This window comes from Podarcis liolepis (assembly GCF_965112155.1).
Source record: "Podarcis liolepis genome assembly, chromosome: 7".
NCBI classification, from domain to species: Eukaryota; Metazoa; Chordata; class Lepidosauria; order Squamata; family Lacertidae; genus Podarcis; species Podarcis liolepis.
The window spans coordinates 42272820-42292949 of record NC_139561.1 but is presented as its reverse complement, the minus strand read 5'-3'; the positions used below and the strand labels follow the sequence as shown (position 1 = coordinate 42292949).

Below are 20130 nucleotides of genomic sequence, written 5' to 3'. Positions count from 1 at the left end.
TTCAAAGCAGGTGCTCTACCATTGAGCCTCTGTGGCCCTTTCCCTCATTGGTACATTATCATCTTCAGACTAAGAGAGAGGGGGACCATTTAGCCAGTGGGCACAGCCCAAAACACCAGGGTCTGCTGACATGCTTTTGCAGGCCGCCTCCTTTCTCCCTCCAGCTAGAAGGCTTCCTTGTCTCCCTTCCAAGGTGTATTTTGGTGGACTGTCCTTTCCCCAGTTTCATCTCTCTGAGCTCATTCTAAAATTACAGCAGCCAAGAGCCATGTGTGTGATGATTCATTGTTTAATTTCAAGTTTGTTTGGTTTCTTTACATTTTAAAAATTCAAGCCTCTCTCTTCCCCACCTTTGTTTTAGCCTTATCTAGGAAACTGCCTTATAAAGTGGTACCTCGGTTTAAGAACAGCCCTGTTTAAGAACTATTCAGTATACAAACTCCGCAAAACTGGAAGTAGGTGTTCCGGTTAGCGAACTTTACCTTGGTCTACGAATGGAATCCAAACAGTGGAAGGGCACTGGTGGCGGGAGGCCTCATTAGGGAAAGCGCGCCTTGGTTTAATAATGGCCTTCCAGAACGGATTAAGTTCGTAAACCGAGGTACCACTTTACAAGGTCAGACTATTTCTTCATCTGACCCAGCACCTACCTATTGGAAGCCATTTCCAAGGGTCTCAGGCTGACCGAAGTCTTTCCCCCATCACCTGCTGCCTGATTCTTTTAACTCAGAGGTGGGAAACATTTTTTCAGCCCAACCTTTTCTCATTTCCTTCTGAGTGACCTTCTTGGGGTAGGAAGTGGGGCACATGGTGTGCGGATGGCCAGACTGACAAATTTACATTTTTACCTTTGTGCAGTAGGCTAGCTTCTACACCCCCTCCTTTCTATTCTCCATCCTGATGAGCAAGCTGCATTATCAGAGTTCAAGGACCCATTCCAGTCAGGCAAACACAGTTGTGGGGGGGGGGGGGAGGAGGAGGAGCCAGTGAGGGGCCTAGTCTTGGGAGGGAGGGTGGGTGTGGTCTGGCGAGAGTTCAGAGGGCCAGATAGAGAGGTCTGAAGGGGTGTATTTGGCTCACAGACCTCAGGCTCACACCCCTATTTTTTAACTGGAGATGGGAGGGATGGAACTTCTGTAAGCAAAGAGCAGATGGTCCCTTTGAGCTATGATCCCACTCTATAACCAAAATACCTTCATTTCTGAACCAGCACTAATCTAGGTCCAGTGTCAGAATCTGTTCCAGGAATCAGGCCTACAATGGTTGAAGTGATATGCAATAAAAGCCGAGAGTGCTTTTGAGCATGTTCAGGGTGACTTAGGAGGACCCATAACATCTGAAACCAATAGTAGTAGTAGTAGTAGTAGTAGTAGTAATAATATAATTTTAAATTTATATACTGCCTCTCTAACTGGCTTTTCCCAGCAACTCTGGGTGGCTTACAACATATATAAAAACACAATAAAACACTGAACATTAAAAAACAAAATATCCTATACAAGCAACAAGCCAACCAATATATAAATAAATAAAAATCAACAACAACAAAAATAAGAAGAACAAACAGTTTACAGTTATACCCAAATTAAAATAACCAGCAACCCCAACTAAACATTTAACCAACACCAACCTGACTAAAACAAAACAGAAGAACCAAAATTAGAACCGTTTAAAACATTTTAGCTAGTTGCCCCAACCCAAGAGTTGTTCCAGCAATGTCCCAGTGGCCTCCCAGAAGCCTCTCTTAGCTGTTCAAGGTGAGTCTGGGCCCTGTCCCCTAGGCCGGGTGGAAATGGGCCTTGCAGCAGGGAGCAAGGCTTTCTTCCATCATTCACAGCAGCAGCAATGTCCCTCTGGCCTCCCAGGAGCATCAGCAAAGGTTTCTAGTTTGGCAGGGGTGACCCAAAATTCAACCCTGGATCTGTTTTACCTTTCAGTTTAGTAGATTTTTATAAATACAGTCACAAAACAGATAGAAGGTAAAGCCGCAGACAAATGGAAAACAATTCAGCCAGAATTAAATCCAAAAGCCTGTTAGAAAAAAGATGTCTTTGCCACCCACCAAAGGAGATAAGAGAGATGGATCCAAATAGGTCTCCTGAGGGAGGCCATTCTGAAATGAAGGCCCCCCCCACAACCAAGAAGGCCCTGTCTCTTGTGTGTGCACCCTCATACCAGTGTCTGCAGAAGGACGCACACCAGGGCCTCTCGTATTGATCTGAGCACATGGTTTGTAGGTTTTATTTTGCGGAGAGAATTGGTGTGCTCAAAGAAGCTTCACCAGGGACCTGCACAAGGGGAGAGAGTGCCACTGCCACTCAGAAACCAGCAGCGCAGGCAGATGCAGCCAGTGGATGCCCCATTGTCTGTGTTGTAAATTGGGAGGCAGCAGCTCCCAGGAGCTCAGAGGCAGCTCAAAGCGTCTGGGCTAACAAGCGCGTTGAGTGCTGTGCCTCCCACTGCCACTGCTGCAATTACAGCAGGGAGGATGGCAAGTCGTGTGCACCAATAAAGCCAGCCACAGCATGAGCAGAACGGCTTGGCGGCTTTACCAACAAAAAGATGAGCTGGGGGCTGAGGAGGAGCAGGCTCGCTCCTCTTTGCCGGCAGACCTGTATGCCAAGAAGCTTTTGAAAATGTTTGCACAGGTGTCAGCTTCTTACTGTACTGGCAGGGTGGGGAGGATGGGGGGACAAAAGGATGGGAAATTATCTCCTTTAATTCAGAGGAGGAACACAGACTCAGAAAAGGGACTCATGCTGTTAGGAACTGGACTCCCTCTTTTAAGAACAGAAGCAAGAGAGTTGACACCTGGCGAGTTTTATCTCTGTTGCCCGGCTGTTCTTTCTCTCCCCCCCCCCATGAGCAGGTACTAAATTTGCATGTGTTCTTAAAATGAATTTGTGTGTGCAGATGAGCAACTGCTGGTTGGTTGGTTTCCCCCCTCCTATCCTGTGGGGAAAGTGGCAAAACCGTATGACCAATTTATTGTACACACTTGGCACTGAGGTAATGCAAATTCCAATACACAAATTCCCATATGAAGTATATTATGCAGATTTCATATACTGGGGCTGTGCCTCTGCTTGCTCCAGTTGCCTAACCCTCCCCTCTCACTCCCCCACCCCCTTACTTCCCTCATCCCACTTACTTCCCCCATGGTAACTCCTTAGACCTTCCCCATTCCACCTCATGCCACCAGTGTAGATCCTCAGGCCACTGCTTCTGGACATCTTCCTCTTCCTCCTACTCCTCTTTCCACCACCCAGACTGACTCTGTATGCTAATCAGCAGCAGCATCCCTGAATTCCCAGGCTGGCTGGTGCTTATGGGTGCCTTCCTCTCCACTGTGCTGCTCCTCCCAATGCCTGGGCCAACTCCTCATGTTATTCAGTGGTGGCCGCATATCACCAGGCTGGTGAGGAGGAGGGAGGCTAGCCTGTTCTGGTTGTCCATCTACTCTCATCATGCTGTAGTTCACAGTGACATATGTCAGGTGAACTACTTTGTGAAGATGGACAATATCTATATTTCATGATTTATTCTGAGAATAAGTAATTTGGAAATAATCAGTATTGTTACACTAGGGGGTTGGGACTGGAGCAGTGATGGGAAATGGCAGGAAGGAAAGGTAGGAATGATTCTTTACTTGAATCTCTGTAGCCCTGGCTTTAAGCCCCACAACAAATGTCTCTCAGCATTTCTGCTGCTTGATAGATAATAGTCTGTGGGCTTTAAAAAAAATAAAAAAATCAGTTACAGTTCTTCAATTGTTGCCTGCGGGGGGCGTGTCACAAGGGGATTACTTTTTTTGTCCTGCATAGGCTCTTGGTGCTTCTTCTCATGTTTTTTGGGAGTGGGGAGGTACAGGAACATAACCAAGGCACATAGACATAGAAAGTGGCCTTAGACTGAGTCAGCATTGTCTAAACTGAGTGGCAGCAGCTTTCCTGAATTTCAGACAGGGGTTTGTCTCCCAGCCCTTCCGGAAGATGCTGGGAATTGAACTCCCCCTCCTGGATGTGGCCTGTGACCCCCAAGGATTTTTGCCTTCCACTGCTGCAGTGTGCAGCTTGGCTCATTTGCAGCTCATGCACAGCTCGCCAGTTTGTGGCACCTTTATGGTTGGAGTTGAATAGGGTTGCAACTGCCATTCAGACCACAAGAGGGCTCCAAACCACAGCAGCTTGGGAGCCTGCCAGGTTTGTAGGCTCTCTGGGAGAGCCGAGAACTGTCACCACATTCCCTTCCTGTTACACTTTACGTGGTCTCTTTCTTCACCCTATTTTCCTCTCTCAGATCAGAAGATGCCACTTTCCCCCTGTGTATATCACTTGCTCATCACACATTATCCATGCAGCAGAATGAGTTGGGCGGCAGAGTCCTGGAATTGTATAAAGGACTGCTCCAATTCAGATGGAGGTATCATATTTTTTAATACTTCCCCATGTAATCATGGGGATCAGGCTGAGTTAGAATCTTTCTCCTTGATATGCTAATTGTTTACCTACAGGAAAAGTTTTTTTTTTTTAAGCGGCAAATAATTATAAAGTGATACCCTCTCCACACATATCTGCAGTCTGAGGTTGTATTGTCCTTACTACCACCTCATTTTGCAGCAGGTATCCCAGGCCATGATCCAAATATGAATCAGACCATTGGGCCATCAGAGCTGTTGTGTATATGATTGGGAGATCCTTCCTAAGCACTACTGTTTCCTTAGCATTCTTTTCTCACTAGAAAGCTAGCCTGGCTATTCCAGGAATTTGAATTTTAACACTTGCTGAATATAGGGATTAGAAGGGTCTTGGCATGCAGCCAACTCCCCCCGAAACTCATAACAGTATATTTTGTAAAGTTGTTTGCAAATTTTGCATGGTGGTTCCTGAGATCAATGAGGTTGTTTTTGTCTGTGTTTGGAGACAGGTGGCGTTTTGTATCAACATGGTGGACCGGACCTTTCAAAATCCGCACTGATTTTAACCACTGATTTCAAAGCTGCACTGATTTTTTGGCTTCTTAGATTTCTCAGGCAACCGTGGGCATGAGGCTGCTAGTACTTTCTAGGGGTCAATCTTGTGTTGCACCCTGTTTTCAGAAGTGGCTAGCCAGATACCTCAGGGAAGCTCAGATGCCAAGGCATGGAGGTAACATAGGAAGATAGAAAGCTACAGCAAGTCAGAACATTGGTCTACCTCTTTCACTGACTGGAAAAGGCCTTCCAGGGACATTTTTCATGAAATGTATGTGCTCTACCAGTGAGCTACAGCTCTCTTCCATGTGAGGTGAGCTATCAGGCAAAAGATGCCATGTAGCCATCATGAACTAGTTGCCATTGATATAAGCTATCCTCTTCCCTCAGTCTGTCTAGTCCCCTAAAATAGAGGCCCTGTGCACTCCACTTACTGTGGTAGTGAACTCCACAATAAATTAATTTGGCTTTAAAAAGCCCTCTGTGATGCCACAGAGCATGAATACATGTTGCCAACCAGCAAATGGGTATTCAGGGGTACACCGCCTCTGGACTGAGAGGCCTTAGTTAACAGCTGCTGATATTCCAGAGCTCTTCCACCCCAGTTAAATTCTTCTTCTTCTTCTTCTTATTATTATTATTTTAGAAGAGCCAGGACCTTTCAGCTCTCTAGTTCTCCTCTCTGCAACCTGGAAGCAGCATCCTGCTTCCCACAGGATCCACCATGTGCTTTTGGGAAGTGAAGATGTGTGGGCATTTGCCCTCTTCTGCTCTTGTCCCCAGTAGTTGGGATCCAGAAGCAGGGCATCTCTGATCCTGGAGGTTGCCTATAGGCAGCAGGACCAATAGCAACTGATAGCCTCAATTTCCATGAATTTGTCTAATCTTTTAAAGTCTTTTAAGCCTTCAGCCATCCTCATATCTGGAGGCAGCAAATGCCATCAATTAATTATGCTTTAAGTCTGTCTCGAGCTGTGTAATTTAATTGAAGAACCCCCTCCATAAACCCCAAAAGCAGCCACCCGTGTTGCGCTCCTGATGTTCACTGATGAAACTGCATTGGGGGTGGGCTGGAATGGAGAGGGTAGCAGTCAGCCTATAGGATCTGAACCACATGCCCTTCCCAATGATGGTGTTTGGGGCTGAAATGCATCAGCAGACGTTGAGCTTAGCAATGAATCCCTGCTTGGAGGAGCATGGTTTATTTACCATTGGATGCAATCACACAGAGACTCAGTTCAGGAAAACACAAAAGCTAAGTTTATTAAAGGAAATGCATGCTTGATAGAAAAGCTTCTTGTGGAGATGAAAGGAATTATGTCTGCCCTTTGCTCTCAGCAGGAGAGAAACACAAATATGTTTCTTTACCCAAGGTAAGGGTAAATAACTGGGAGGATGCAGGAAGTGAGGTCAGCAGCCCTGAGAGTATTGGTCTTGCATCTGAGAAAAGGTGACCATGGGTTAGGTCAGAAAGACAGTCTAGGAACGACAAAAGTTCTCCTTTCTCCCTATGTGACTACACAATCCTTCAATACAAGCCAGAGTTGCATTCCAGCACTTCCAGTGACCAATCTGGCCCAATCATGGCATTGCCCACACAGTAGAGAGATTTCAAATGTTCCATCATGCCAAGCGTCAAGAACAGGAATTACCTGTGCTTTGATCTGGAGTTGTTGGGCTTCTGGGTGGGCACCTTCTCATTTGCTCACACTGTATAGCCTCCCCTGGTTTCAACCTTTGACTGTGATGACGACCTACTTGTTTCTCTTCACCTTTGGGCTGCTGTGCCCAAAATCAATTTTTACACTGTCTTCCTTAATCTGCGTGCGCGCGCGCGCGCACACACACACACACGTAATGTTGTAATTTATGTCCATCCAAGCTATTCCTCTAGTGTTTAAAAGTGCAAGCTTCTCCTTCCTTCCTTCCCTCCTTCCATCCCTCTGACTCTCTGCAAATAATTAAATAACATGTAATATCTTTAGTCACCCTGGAGTGAAGCTGACATTTCCCCCTGTAGGACCCCCTGGCAGGGACAGGGAGATGTTAATAGGTCAGCCAACTCTCAAGTAACACACTGCCAGTGTCAGGACTCTCTCGCTGTAGCAACCAGGCTGGCTGACAGCTCAATCTTTCCATGTTAATAGCAGCATCAGATTCATTCGCTGAAGAATCTTTTGTCTCTCTCGTTTTTTTAACTCATGGGCCAGGGAGGGAATAAATCTGCCATCTGCTGACCTGAGCTGCGTCTGTGCTTTCCCAAGGAAGTGACGTTGCTGGGTCCTCAGTGTCCAGTCGCCTTCTGGAGTTCTCTAACACTGGCAAGACCTCATGTGCTCCTGAAGCTGCTTTTAGTATGAAAGGGGAGGGGAAACCATTCCACAAAACTCTCAAGGATGTGTTTCTGCACCCTAATTATAGCTGCCCCCTGAGTATGTTCATGGCACGTGTGCAGGGTTTTTTATTGGCTCCCCCTGCCCCGAAGCATTGGTCCAACTTTGGTACTGTCTTGTGTACTGGTAGAAGAACAAGACACCCCTGCTTCCACCTCCACCCCCCACTCTGTCAAGGCGCACACACAGGCACACACACCCTGCAAAAGTGCCAAGGGGTACCAGATAACAAGTTAGCGCCCAAATCACTCGGCTACACTCTAATTGGTTGTGAGACTTTGAGGACATGGTCAGGCCGAGGAGGCACTCTCCTTCCAGGAAGGGGATGGAGAGATGCTTTATCTGGCTGGACAGATCCCTCTTAATTGAGCAGATACTTCACATTTGCAAACAGATGGCTCCTTTGCATCAATTATTTCTTATCTGTGTAACAGGGATGATTTTCTGACAGATAGCAAAGGGGAGGGGGGAGAATGAGGAGAGTGAAAACGCAAAACACAACAGCCTTCCTTCATTCCTCCTTCCTCAGCACAGTATTGCCTTTGTGTCCTCTAATGTCTAAAAGTGGAGTCTGTACACCATTGTAGAGGGCCAGGGGTAGATTTCTCCAGTGGGTTCCTGTAAGTTTTTTAAGCAACTCTCTTTGGTAGAGGGGGGTCTTTTGCAGTCTTCAGTCAATGATACTAGGATCCAGCATCATTCCTGGAATGAGTTTTGAAGGCTCTTCACTTAGGGACAAAGGGTGTGTTGTACAGTTCAATATTTAGCTACAATGGGCAGTGTACTCTTTCAGAAGCAGATCATACTCTGGGTTCTATCCAACTAACGTCTACTCAGAGTAGACTCATTGGATTGTATCCAAGGTTTTTCACACTCAGCGTAGACCCATTGAAGTGGATGGACATGGCTAATTTAGTTTCCTCAATTTAAGTGTGTCTACTTTGAGTAGAACTTACATTGGATAAAACCCTCAGTTCCTTCTTCCTTTTCTCATGAGATGTTTTCCATATTGCTAACCATATTTGTTGTACTGTAAAAGGTAAGTGTTTGCTATGTTCCAAACTTGTTCCAATTTGAATGTACTTTTCTTAACATGTGGGCCAAATGAGGTCTGACTAGTGCCCCACTGGGGGCTATCAAAGAAAGTTCAGTTGTATGCAAAAATATGGCGAGGCTTTGTAAAAGCTTATCGCAGGAATCGTCATACTCAAAGCATCTTTGGCAATATCTGTCCAACTTTATCGTAAAACTTTGGGGCAGCATCAGTGTGTATTAAACACAGGATACTCACTCTGTCCTAACCTCAGTGTTGATGTCTTATCTACTTCACAGGGTAGGGGTTGCATCACTTCTGCCCTGTATGCCACCTGGCACATTGTTGATGCTAAAAAAGTATTAAACTTTTGTCAACTTTAGCTCAAATGAAGAGGAGGGACAATATCTCAGTGGCTCGTGTGCAGAAGGATTAGGGGTCAAACCCTTGCACCTCCACTTAGCATAGGAACATAGGAAGCTGCTTTATACTGAAACAGATCACTGGTCCATCTAGCTCAGTGTTGCCTACACTGACTGGCAGTGGCTATCCAGGGTTCCAGTCTTTCCCAAACCTACCCAGTGATGCCCAGGATTGAACTTGGGACCTTCTGCATGCAAAACAAGTGCTCTACTGCTGTGCTATAGTCCATAGCTGTCAACATTTCCTTTTTTAAGGGTAATTCCCTTATTCCGAATAGGATTCCTCGCAAGAAAAGGGAAAAGTTGACAGCTATGCAATAGTCCCTCCCCAAAGAAAAGATCAGGGAGAGGTGATGAGAAAGAGCCTTCTGTGCCTGAGATTCTGAAAAGAGCGCATAGTTAGGTAGATCATATTAAAATAGACCAGAGGTAGCCAGCGAGGTACTCTCCAGAGATTGTTGGACTCTAACTTACATCAGCCCCAGCACCACAACCAGAATATCTGACGCCAAGCGGGTGACCTTCCGCAGGTGACAGCCAGGCAAGAACCAGCAATAGCAACTGGCAGTCAGAGGAACTGCTTTCTTTCCTTTTGCTCATGCCTGCCTTCCTCTTGCATTACTTTTCATCAAACACTGCCTTCCCCAGGGTATCCGCTGGCCTACCCTGTTGTATGCAGCCAGAAAACATGATGTCTTCAGATCACAAGCAATTACTGAGTCGGCACTGCATCAAATGCAGCTTAAGCAGGGAGCACTCCTGGGCCACACACCCTTATTTGTACGATTTGATGGCAGAGGAACTGAATGCATTCAAGAGCATTTTTCTGTTTTTCTCAGAAGCCCAGGGAAAATACTAGGAGGGAAATCCTGAGCCTGGGGCTTGCTGGAACAAGTCTGATTAGCTGAGGTGCAAAAATCCACCCTCTGTTTTCCAGCATTCTGGCTTGAGGCAGGAGCAGCAGTTCCCTTGCTCTCTCTACATCCTAGTAAACTGATTGGCAGCCTTCCCAGATAAGGGCACTAGTTAAAAGCCGGTGTGGATTCTTGCCTTGAAGTGAGGCTGAAGCTATGATGGCTGTGCTTTGCCCAGTCTTTTCCAGCAAGGCAGCTGCTGCAGGGACACAGGAAGCTGCATCTGAAGCCCTGCTGGGGGGCGGGCATGGGACGTGGCAACTCTGCATCCTTCCCCCCAACCCCATGAACAAACAAAGCAGTGAATGCAAAAAGCTAGAAGTTTAAAATGTGATCCATTTATTGGGGTGGTTAAATGAACCCCATGATTTAGCAGTTAAGAACTGTGGTCCTTGCTTCACACTGGCCTCTATTGATACAAGTCCTGTGTCTTCAGTTCAGAACAATTACACTGCCCTGTTTGGCTCTGTTGCTATTACTGCTTTCCTAGGGCACTTTTCTGCTGGGGCTCTTCTTCTTTGCTGTGTCCAAAATGCCTAAGGGCTGCCCACTAGGCCTGTGGGAGACATGGGAGACTTCATGTTTAATTAATCCATGATCAGAGCCTAATATACGTTTAATTGCTTGCTGATTACATATCGCTGAGTGCTGCATCCATTAGCAGGCCAGCAGTGCTAATAACTAATCATCATTCCCAGTACTTCAGTCCCTCTTCATCCAGAGTGTCCCAAGCTCCTCCTCCTTAATTAACCCCCTCCCCTATGGCAGCTCCCCACTGAGTGTTCATTTAGCATAGGAGAGCCATGCTGCTGTTCTAGAGGGGGCGGGTGGTGTTCCAGCAATAGAATAAATTGTTGCTATGAGAAGAAGGAAAGGAGAATGAGACAAGCTGGGGGCCAGTTGGTTGGCTGTGTCCCATCGCTGAGGGACAATTTGTAAACATGTAAAAAGGGCTCTGCTTCATGGAGAACACCCATCTAGCCCAGAATCCTTGTTTCCCAAAGTGGCCAGTCACATGCCTTTGGGAAACCCATAAGCAGGGCTACTCCTGCTGTTGCTCCCCCTCCCCCAGCTAGCATTCAATGGAATTCTGCCTCCAACTATGGAGCAGAGCCACAGAGGTTAAAGCAATAACCAAAAGACACCCAATAAACCAGTCCCCTCTCCCTGTTAGACCCTAGCCATTCTGACAGACCTCACTAATGTATCTGACCCCCACTGTTAAAAACTATTTAACCCAGTTGTCATCACCAGATGTTGTGGCAGGGAGCTCCAGGGTTGCTTGCAGACATCCTCTTGAGGGGGTAGAGCTTTTCAGCCTACACAAGTCTGCACTTAGCAAAGAGTTTCTCTTCCCTAGCCTTTAGCAGCACCAAGCTACTCACATATAAGTGTTTATAAAAATGTATCATATTAGGTATAATTGCCTTTAGGTCAAGGACTCCTGGATGGTTAAGTTCAGTTAAAGACGACTATGGGGTTGCGGCGCTCATCTTGCTTTCAGGCCGAGGGAGTTGGTGTTTGTCCACAGAAAGCTTTCCGGGTCACGTGGCCAGCATGACTAAACCGCTTCTGGCACAACAGAACACCGTGACAGAAACCAGAGCACACGGAAACGCCGTTTACCTTCCTTTCGCAGCGGTACCTATTTATCTACTTGCACTGGCATGCTTTCAAACTGTTAGGTTGGCAGAAGCTGGGACAGAGCAACGGCAGCTCACTGTGTCACGGGGATTCGAACCACTGACCTTCTGATCAGCAAGCCCAAGAGGCTCAGTGGTTTAGACCACAGCGCCACCCACGTCCTAATTGCCTTTATGATGAGTGGGCTGTGTGAGAGGGATGGCTTGTAATTGTAGAGGACTAGGTAGGCAGGTGCTCTGGTCCATGGGGTCACGAAGAGTTGGACACGACTAAACGTCTAAACAGCAACAACAAGAAGGTAGAACATATCTCTGTGCCCACAGATATTTGCACATGTCCGTCTGTGGAGCTCAGGCAAAATCTGCTGGAGGGCAGATTTTGCTTTTTCTGCAATAGTATCCTCCCAGGGCAGTATTTCAGTTTCTCCATAAGATGAATGGGAACCACATGGAGAAAGTGAATCTTTCTATGTTTCAGGGACACCATTAGGGGTCTGACTATATCCTTGTTTCCTGTTCCTGGTGACCTTAGCCATTGAGAATGAAGCGTGCAGCTTCATTGGCATAACCCCAATCTTCACGCGCATAACCACATCCCTTCAACTAGTTGTTGTATCCAGTTCACAGATTCATACAAAGCAAAATAGCTGTACCACTGCTGGGGATGTGGGGTGTGTGTGTGTGTCACATTTTTAAAGCTCTGCTGTGTTTATCTCCCCTTGCAAATAGACCAACATAGCTAGGAAAGGACATAGTTGGAAGAGAGCCAGTGTGGTGTAGTGGTTCGGAGTGGTGGACTCGTAATCTGGTGAACCGGGTTCGTGTCCCCGCTCCTCCACATGCAGCTGCTGGGTGACCTTGGGCTAGTCACACTCCTCTGAAGTCTCGCAGCCCCACTCACCTCACAGAGTGTTTGTTGTGGGGGAGGAAGGGAAAGGAGATTTTGAGCCGCTTTGAGACTCCTTAGGGTAGTGATAAAGCGGGATATAAAATCCAAACTCCTCTTCTTCATCATCTACCTCTCAGATGTGCAGGTTTTTTTTTTTAAAAAATGATATTTATTAAAAAATTAAAAGTTACAGAAGAAAAAAAAGAAATAACAATAAAGTAGAAAAAAACAATAACAAAACACATAAAACATATAAAAACCATACAATAATACAGCAAAAAAAACAACACCAGACAAAAAAAACCTAAAAAACACATCCAATATTCCATGTCTTTGCCTCTCCTTAACTTATTTCATTGACCTCCTCACACCTCCCTTTTTTTGTATTCTAGTTCAATTCACTATTTCAGCAAGTTCTTCCCATCTTTCTCAATTTTGATTCTATAGTTTTAATGATCTAACCTTAATTTTTTTTAATTTAACCCAATATCAATCAACTTTTACTTAATTCTTTGTTGCATTTCTACTAAAACCATGTTAATTCATCCCCGCATCCTTCTAACACTCATTAATTTTACAATGTTTCTGTAAGTATACTTTAATTTTTTTCCAATCTTCTTCCACCGACTCTTCTCCCTGGTCTCGAATTCTGCCAGTCATTTCCGCCAGTTCCATATAGTCCATCAACTTCATCTGCCATTCTTCCCTGGTAGGTAGATCTTGTGTCTTCCAGTATTTCGCAATGAGTATTCTTGCTGCTGTTGTAGCGTACATAAAGAAAGTTCTATCTTTCTTTGACACCAATTGGCCAACCATGCCCAGGAGAAAGGCCTCTGGTTTCTTCAGAAAGGTATATTTATATACCTTTTTCATTTCATTATAGATCATCTCCCAGAATGCCTTAATCTTTGGGCATGTCCACCAAAGGTGAAAGAATGTACCTTCAGTTTCATTACATTTCCAACATTTATTATCGGACAAATGATAGATTTTTGCAAGCTTGACTGGTATTATGTACCACCTATAAATCATTTTCATTAAATTCTCTTTTAAGGCATTACATGCCGTAAACTTCATACCAGTGGTTCATAACTGTTCCCAGTCAGCCATCATAATATTATGTCCAACATCTTGTGCCCATTTAATCATAGCAGATTTCACCATTTCATCTTGAGTATTCCATTTCAACAGCAAGTTATACATTCTTGACAAATTCTTTAGGGTCTAACAATTCTGTTTCCAACTTTGATTTTTCCACCTGGAAGCCAATTTTTTTATCCAAATTGTACACCTCCATTATTTGATAATAATGGAGCCAATCTCGTACTCTGTTTTTTAATTTTTCAAAACTCTGCAGTTTTAATCTGTCACATTCTTGTTCCAAAATTTCCCAATACTTCGGCCATTTGGCCTCCATATTGAGTTTTTTCTGAGCCTTTGCTTCCATTGGTGACAACCATCTTGGGGTTTTATTTTCTAGCAAATCCTTATATCTTATCCAGACATTAAACAGTGCTTTTCTTACTATATGGTCTTTAAACGCTTTGTGTGCTTTAACCTTATCATACCACAAATATGCATGCCAACCAAATACATTATTGAAACCTTCCAAATCCAAAACGTCCGTGTTTTCAAGAAGCATCCATTCTCTCAGCCAGCAAAAAGCGGCTGATTCATAATAAAGTTTTAAGTCTGGCTGGGCAAATCCACCTCTTTCTTTAGCATCAGTTAATATCTTAAATTTTATACGAGGCTTCTTGCCCTGCCAGACAAATACCTCTCAGATGTGCAGCTTTCCCCATATGAATGTTTTGGTCTTTTTCTCTTAACAATTCAAAGACAGCATTCCTCACCTGTAGTTAGAAGTAAAACCGTCCATCCTAACACTTTGGGACTTATCTGCTCATATGATGGTTAGGAGAGATGATAGAATGTAAGTATGTGTACGCATACATACATACATATATATTATTATATATTTGTTTTTATTTATTGTACCATCTTTCAGGTGTGTGTGTGTGTGTGTGTGTGTGTGTGTGAGAGAAATATGTAAAGGGAAATAGACAGTTTCTATGAGGCATTCAGAAACCTCTTTATGTTTTCTTAGTTCCTCTCTTATCCTAAGAAATGACTTGCCACACAGAGATGTAGGAAGTTTTTGTGTCTAAGCTGGGATTTGAGCTGCATTTCTCCAACATCTGCACCTAAGATTGCCAGGCCCTCACATGTTTCAAAGCAGGTCATATTCTCCTTACATTAACCCTTTGGGACATGTTGTACTGAAAAGTGTGCAGTGTGAGTGTGTGTGTGCCCACCTTTTAAAATAGCTTGACTTGGTAGCAACAAGCATGCCACCCACTTTGAACCAGATAACTCATAGCCTGGATCTGTATTAACTCCCTAATTACATATTTACACACCTGGTGTATGTTACGTCGCAAGCATGCATCCACTCCCCTCATGGCTTGTGTAATCTTTCCATTGGGATACCACACTTGTTTTTCTGCAAAGCTAGAAGGTCCTCCACTACAGATTAGCATTCAGTAAGGGGAAGGGGGCTGTTATGTCTTTTGAATGTTCAGTTTCCCTTCACTTCTAGCTAAACACTGGCCAACCTACAATTGACTCATTTCCTTAACAGTTGAAATCTCTCCAAATACTTACCTTAAATAACCTTCCCACACCTCTCCAGCAAGCAAAAACATATATCACTATTTTAAAGGAGCCAAGAAGCCAAAATGGAAGTATGTTAGTTCATCCAGGGTAGGGCAGAGTAAATTCTACACCAATAATAGTTTAATTCTATGACCTATATATAGAAGGTGTGCTAATCTGCATAGGTATGCTTATTTTGCCTAAATCGTTGTTTCTACTCATTAAGGAGATGAGCAAAGAGTTGGATAGGTGGTAGCCCATGTTAGAGCAGACACAATGAAATTAAGGTACATGGCTAATTTAGGCCTTATAATTTCAGTGGGTCTACTCTGTGAATAACGTAATAGGATACAGCCTTCGTTATGACTTCTGAGGCTTTACTAGACTCCCCCCACACTTTCAAATGTATCTTCACTTTCCTGTCCTCAGGGCGAGACATATGGTGTGTGTTTTACTTTTTTTAAATAAAAGTTGATGAAATTCTGATGAAGTTGAATGCTTATATTTAGGGGTGTGGGCAGCTGAGGGACTGATTAGTGGTGGCCTTGTGTAGGTTCCAGACAGAGTTGGGATCATGTTTAACTAACATTTGCTCTATATGTGAAAACTTTCCAGAAAGGAAAGTGGTCAAGATCTCAGTCCCAAATTGGAGTATTTTAACACAGGGGTGGGGAACCTTTGGTTCTCCAGATGACATATGAATGCCATCAGGTGATTGATAGGTGGGCAGCCCCCACCCAGCTGTCAAGCCTGGCCTGCAGAGGTGGGGCAGATCCAGTTTCCTACACTTGATCTAGCTGATCATTGTTGGAGGCAAAGCATTGGGCAAGGTGGAACTGTTGGTTTGGTCCATCAAGTGCAGCTTCTTGCACCACAACAGGTCACCTGGAGCGCTTGCCATTCCTGAAGCTTTCCTTGCATCATTCCTTGCATCATTCATTTCCCACAGGCATCTGGATGGCCACAGTGAGAACAGGATGTTCAGCTAGATGGGCCATTGGCCAGATCTAGCAGGCTCTTACATTCTTACAAAACTGTGACAAAGAGCATGGTCTGAAGGCATACAACCCACTAACCTTGCTGGAACTAAGCTGGTCCAGGTCTGGTTGGTGCCTGGATTGGAGGTTGCTTAGGAATCCTATGTATGCCTCCTTTAGCCCCATCAGCAAACAAAGGTAGGATATCAGTGACTAAACACTGCCACTTGCTTTCCAATTAAACTTGGGGCTGTGGCATTTTTCTTCATCTTTTAAGGATAATCAGTCTCTAGGAATGATTTGTACAAGAGACTAGCAGACTAGATCTTTTTTAACAAGCCCTGGGGAACTAAAGCATCACCTGGGTCCTTCTTGAGCTCTCCTCCTCAGTTCCAGGATGGGGGTGACCTGTGTCCCAAGCTGCTGGTCATGCCCAGGCAGCTGTGTGGAACACTGCCAGTTGGGAGTCAGTAAGTGCTGCCACTCAAAAGGCTTGTGGGATTTGCTGAGCGCCAGTGGTTGGTGTGGGGCATTACCATATGGTCCCCATAAATTAAACTGTTCCAGGAAACAAATGGTAGATTTATACGCCTTTGCTTGTATGTGTGCCTCATTGAACCTAAGAGGTTTGCGACGGAGCTTGCACGCGCCATTCATCTTATTTAGCTGCCCTGGTTTTAGAGGACTAATCCTTAAAAAAAATTGGATCAACATTTTAAAAAAAAATCCTTTCTACATGTCAACCCGAGGCCTGTACGCTCATAAATCAGCACGGAGAGGGGAGAGGCAATAGCAGCATGGAAGAAGGGGGAGTTTACACCCTTTGGGGGACTTCAGACTATCACGATTTTTCAGGAGGGATTCAGACACATGCTGTAACTTGAAGTTTGTACATTTTAAGTGGTTTAAAGTGCTGTTTTCCAACAAATTTATTTACATCCCACCTTCCCCCCCCCCCCAGGGAGCTGAAGGTTGCATACCTGTTTAATCCTCACAACAACCCTATTAGGTAGGATAGGCTGAGAGGGAGTAACTGGCTTATGGTCATCCAGTGAGCTTCATGGCTGAGTAGGGATTTGAACCCTAGTCTCTCCCAGGCCCTAGTCCAACACTCTATCTCATATACCTCACAGGCGCGCGCGCGTGCGCACACACACACACATATATATACATATACACACACACAGTCATACCTCGGGTTACAGATGCTTCAGGTTGCGCGTTTTTGGGTTAAGGATGCACTGAAACCCGGAAGTACTGGAATGGGTTACTTCCGGGTAGAGATCATGTTCGCAACCTGAGCATCCACTGTGTATCACACATACACACAGCCTTTTTGCATTTAGTCAGTTGACAGGGAAATGCTTTGAAAGGTGTGGGATGAATGAATGATTAAGATGGAGATGAATTAGCACCATGCAAGCAACTTTGGAAGAATGCTGATTGTCATATAACCACCCTGTAAACAAATCAGAACAAATGCTCATTAAAAACCAGACACAGTCTAACCACCACATAAGCTTTGTGCAAGCAAATAAGAATGAATTCTAAATAAACAGGTCATCTGGAGGTGCCCTTTATTTGTGTGGCTCACATTTCAGGGGCGTATCCCCTGTCCACCCGTCTTGGGTTTCAGATCCTCTGTCCTCTACATGAAAGGCTCATTTGTACATTTGTGGAGGTGTTCTTTCTACTATGCTGTTGTGGTTGGAGCAGTTAATTTTAGAATGTGAGGTGTTGGAACATAAGAGGGTTTTTTTGGGGGGGGAGGTACACCCTCTGTGCTGGAAGTCAGGGCACTATGTACTCATAATGACAATAATGATGATGATGCTAAAAATAAAAATTTACAGAAGAGCTCTGCTGGATAAAGCTAGAGGCCCATCTAGTCTAGTATTCTTTTTCTCAAAGTGGCTAACTTGTGGAAAGCCTGAAATCAGGACTTTCGCACAGCAGTACACATCCTTTTTAAAATTAGTAATATCTAGATTCTGCACCTACAAAAAAGCATGAAAAACGTGAAAGAAATGAATTTACACTGGGCGCAAGTTGTGCTAATTAAGTACATGTGCACAATGTACGGTGGTACCTCAGGTTACATACGCTTCAGGTTACATACACTTCAGGTTACAGACTCCGCTAACCCAGAAATATTACCTCGGGTTAAGAACTTTGCTTCAGGATAAGAAAAGAAATTGTGCTCTGGTGGCGCGGCGGCAGCAGGAGGCCCCATTAGCTAAAGTGGTGCTTCAGGTTAAGAACAATTTCAGGTTGATAACGGACCTCCAGAACGAATTAAGTACTTAACCCGAGGTAACACTGTATCTGTTTTGTGTTATTTATTTTCTGCAGTGTTTATTAAGAATTTCTGAATACTGTATGTAGTAAATTAATCTGTATAATTTAATGTGCTTCAGACAGATATGAGGCAATGGTAAGAGCAAACTTCAAAGCCTTTCTTTGCAAAAATAAAGGCTAGAAAGCTGAAAATGTTACACAGTTGATTTCTTTGCCCAGAACAGTGGTACCTTGGGGTTCTTAACCCGGGGTACTATTTCTGGGTTAGCGGAGTCTGTAACCTGAAGGGTGTGTAACCTAAAGCGTATGTAACCCGAGGTGCCATGGTACAGTGGTACCTCTAGTTATGAACTTAATTCGTTCTGGAGGTCCATTCTTAACCTGAAACTGTTCTTAACTAGAGGTGTGCTTTCGCTAATGGGGCCTCTTGCTGCCCCTGTGCCGCCGGCACACAATTTCCGGTCTCATCCTGGGGCAAAGTTCTCAACTCAAAGTAACTGTTCCAGGTTAGCAGAGTTTGTAACCTGAAGCGTTTGTAACTCGAGGTACCACTGTACCACATGATTCATGCTTGTGCAGAATTGCAGCACACACAGAGCCAATCTTATTGGGTGTGAGGGGGGGACGGAAGTAAAAGGATGTCACTATTTAAGACTCAAGCTGACTTTGAAGGAAGGTGGAACAAGGACTGGCTGGAGCAGGTTGCACCTCTTTGTTGCTCTCACTTCAGCCCGGGCTGCAACACCCGCTTTCTTCCATCTGCAAAGCCACACAGGACAGGACTGGGTTGTTTTGCTGACAAGTTGGCTGTGCCCCAAGACCATACTGGCTTCAGACAGTCTAAAGTGGAGTGAGAGTCACAGGACAGGTTGTGCACCTTCAGACATCACTAATCCAGCTTTATTAGTAAACCAACCATAATAATATCTTCAGTCAAGAACAGTGCTGTACTGAGGAATTCCACACTGAGAACCAGTTCACATTCTTTTTGCTCAGGCCACTCAGACTTTGCCTCTTCCCATTCCAAGCTCAAATGTTGCTTTTGTGTCAAGCTGCCCATTTTTACTATCCCATTACTAGCACAGATTGCAAATTTTGCATGCAGCTGTGCTACCTTATTGTAAAGAAGGTGTTCATAGGCAAGCAGAGAAGCAAGCTCATTTTGCAACGAGCTGCTCAGGGAAGAGTCTCACTGTTTACTGCTTTGGGGTGCTTAGGTTGCTGCTGATGCAGTTCAAATGTTTGGTGCTACAGACAGTACCTCACAATTGGTTGTGCATAAGTTAGTCTGATGGGTTTGGCAGATGCAGATGCTGCCTAAGAACATGCAATGTCTTGCACATTTTTAGCTTGTTGGTTAAGATATGTGCTTTGGTTCCTACCCTTTTCCTCAGATCATTCCCTCCCAAGCATTCATCATTTAGCTGAGTATTCCCCAACCTGGTGCCCTTCAGATGTTTTCAATTTCAATTGGCATCAGACCATTCATTATCCTGCTCTTAATCTCAGGGTTGTGGGTTCAAGTCCCACATTGGGTAAAAGATTCCTGCATTGCAGGGGGCTGGACTATATGACCCTTGTGGTCCCTTCCAACTCTTCAATTCTATGATTCTATTCTGTTATCCATAAGAGCCAGTGTGGTGTAGTGGTTAAGAGCGGTAGTCTCGTAATCTGGAGAACCAGGTTCGCGTCTCCGCTCCTCCACATGCAGCTGCTGGGTAACCTTGGGCCAGTCACACTTCTCTGAAGTCTCTCAGCCCCACTCACCTCACAGAGTGTTTGTTGTGGGGGAGGAAGGGAAAGGAGAATGTTAGCCGCTTTGAGACTCCTGAAGGGGAGTGAAAGGCGGGATATCAAATCCAAACTCCTCTTCTTCTTCTTCTTCTTCTTCTTCTTCTTCTTCTTCTTCTTCTTCTTCTTCGGAATGCTAACTA

The 20130-nt window shown here is 44.7% G+C and overlaps 1 protein-coding gene across 3 annotated transcripts in view; it reads left to right on the top strand.

Annotated features, from left to right (window-relative positions):
- The window catches only part of GSE1 (Gse1 coiled-coil protein), a 439018-nt gene that overhangs the window by 160790 nt on the left and 258098 nt on the right, over nucleotides 1–20130 (top strand). The gene's annotated exons all lie outside the window — the stretch shown is intronic.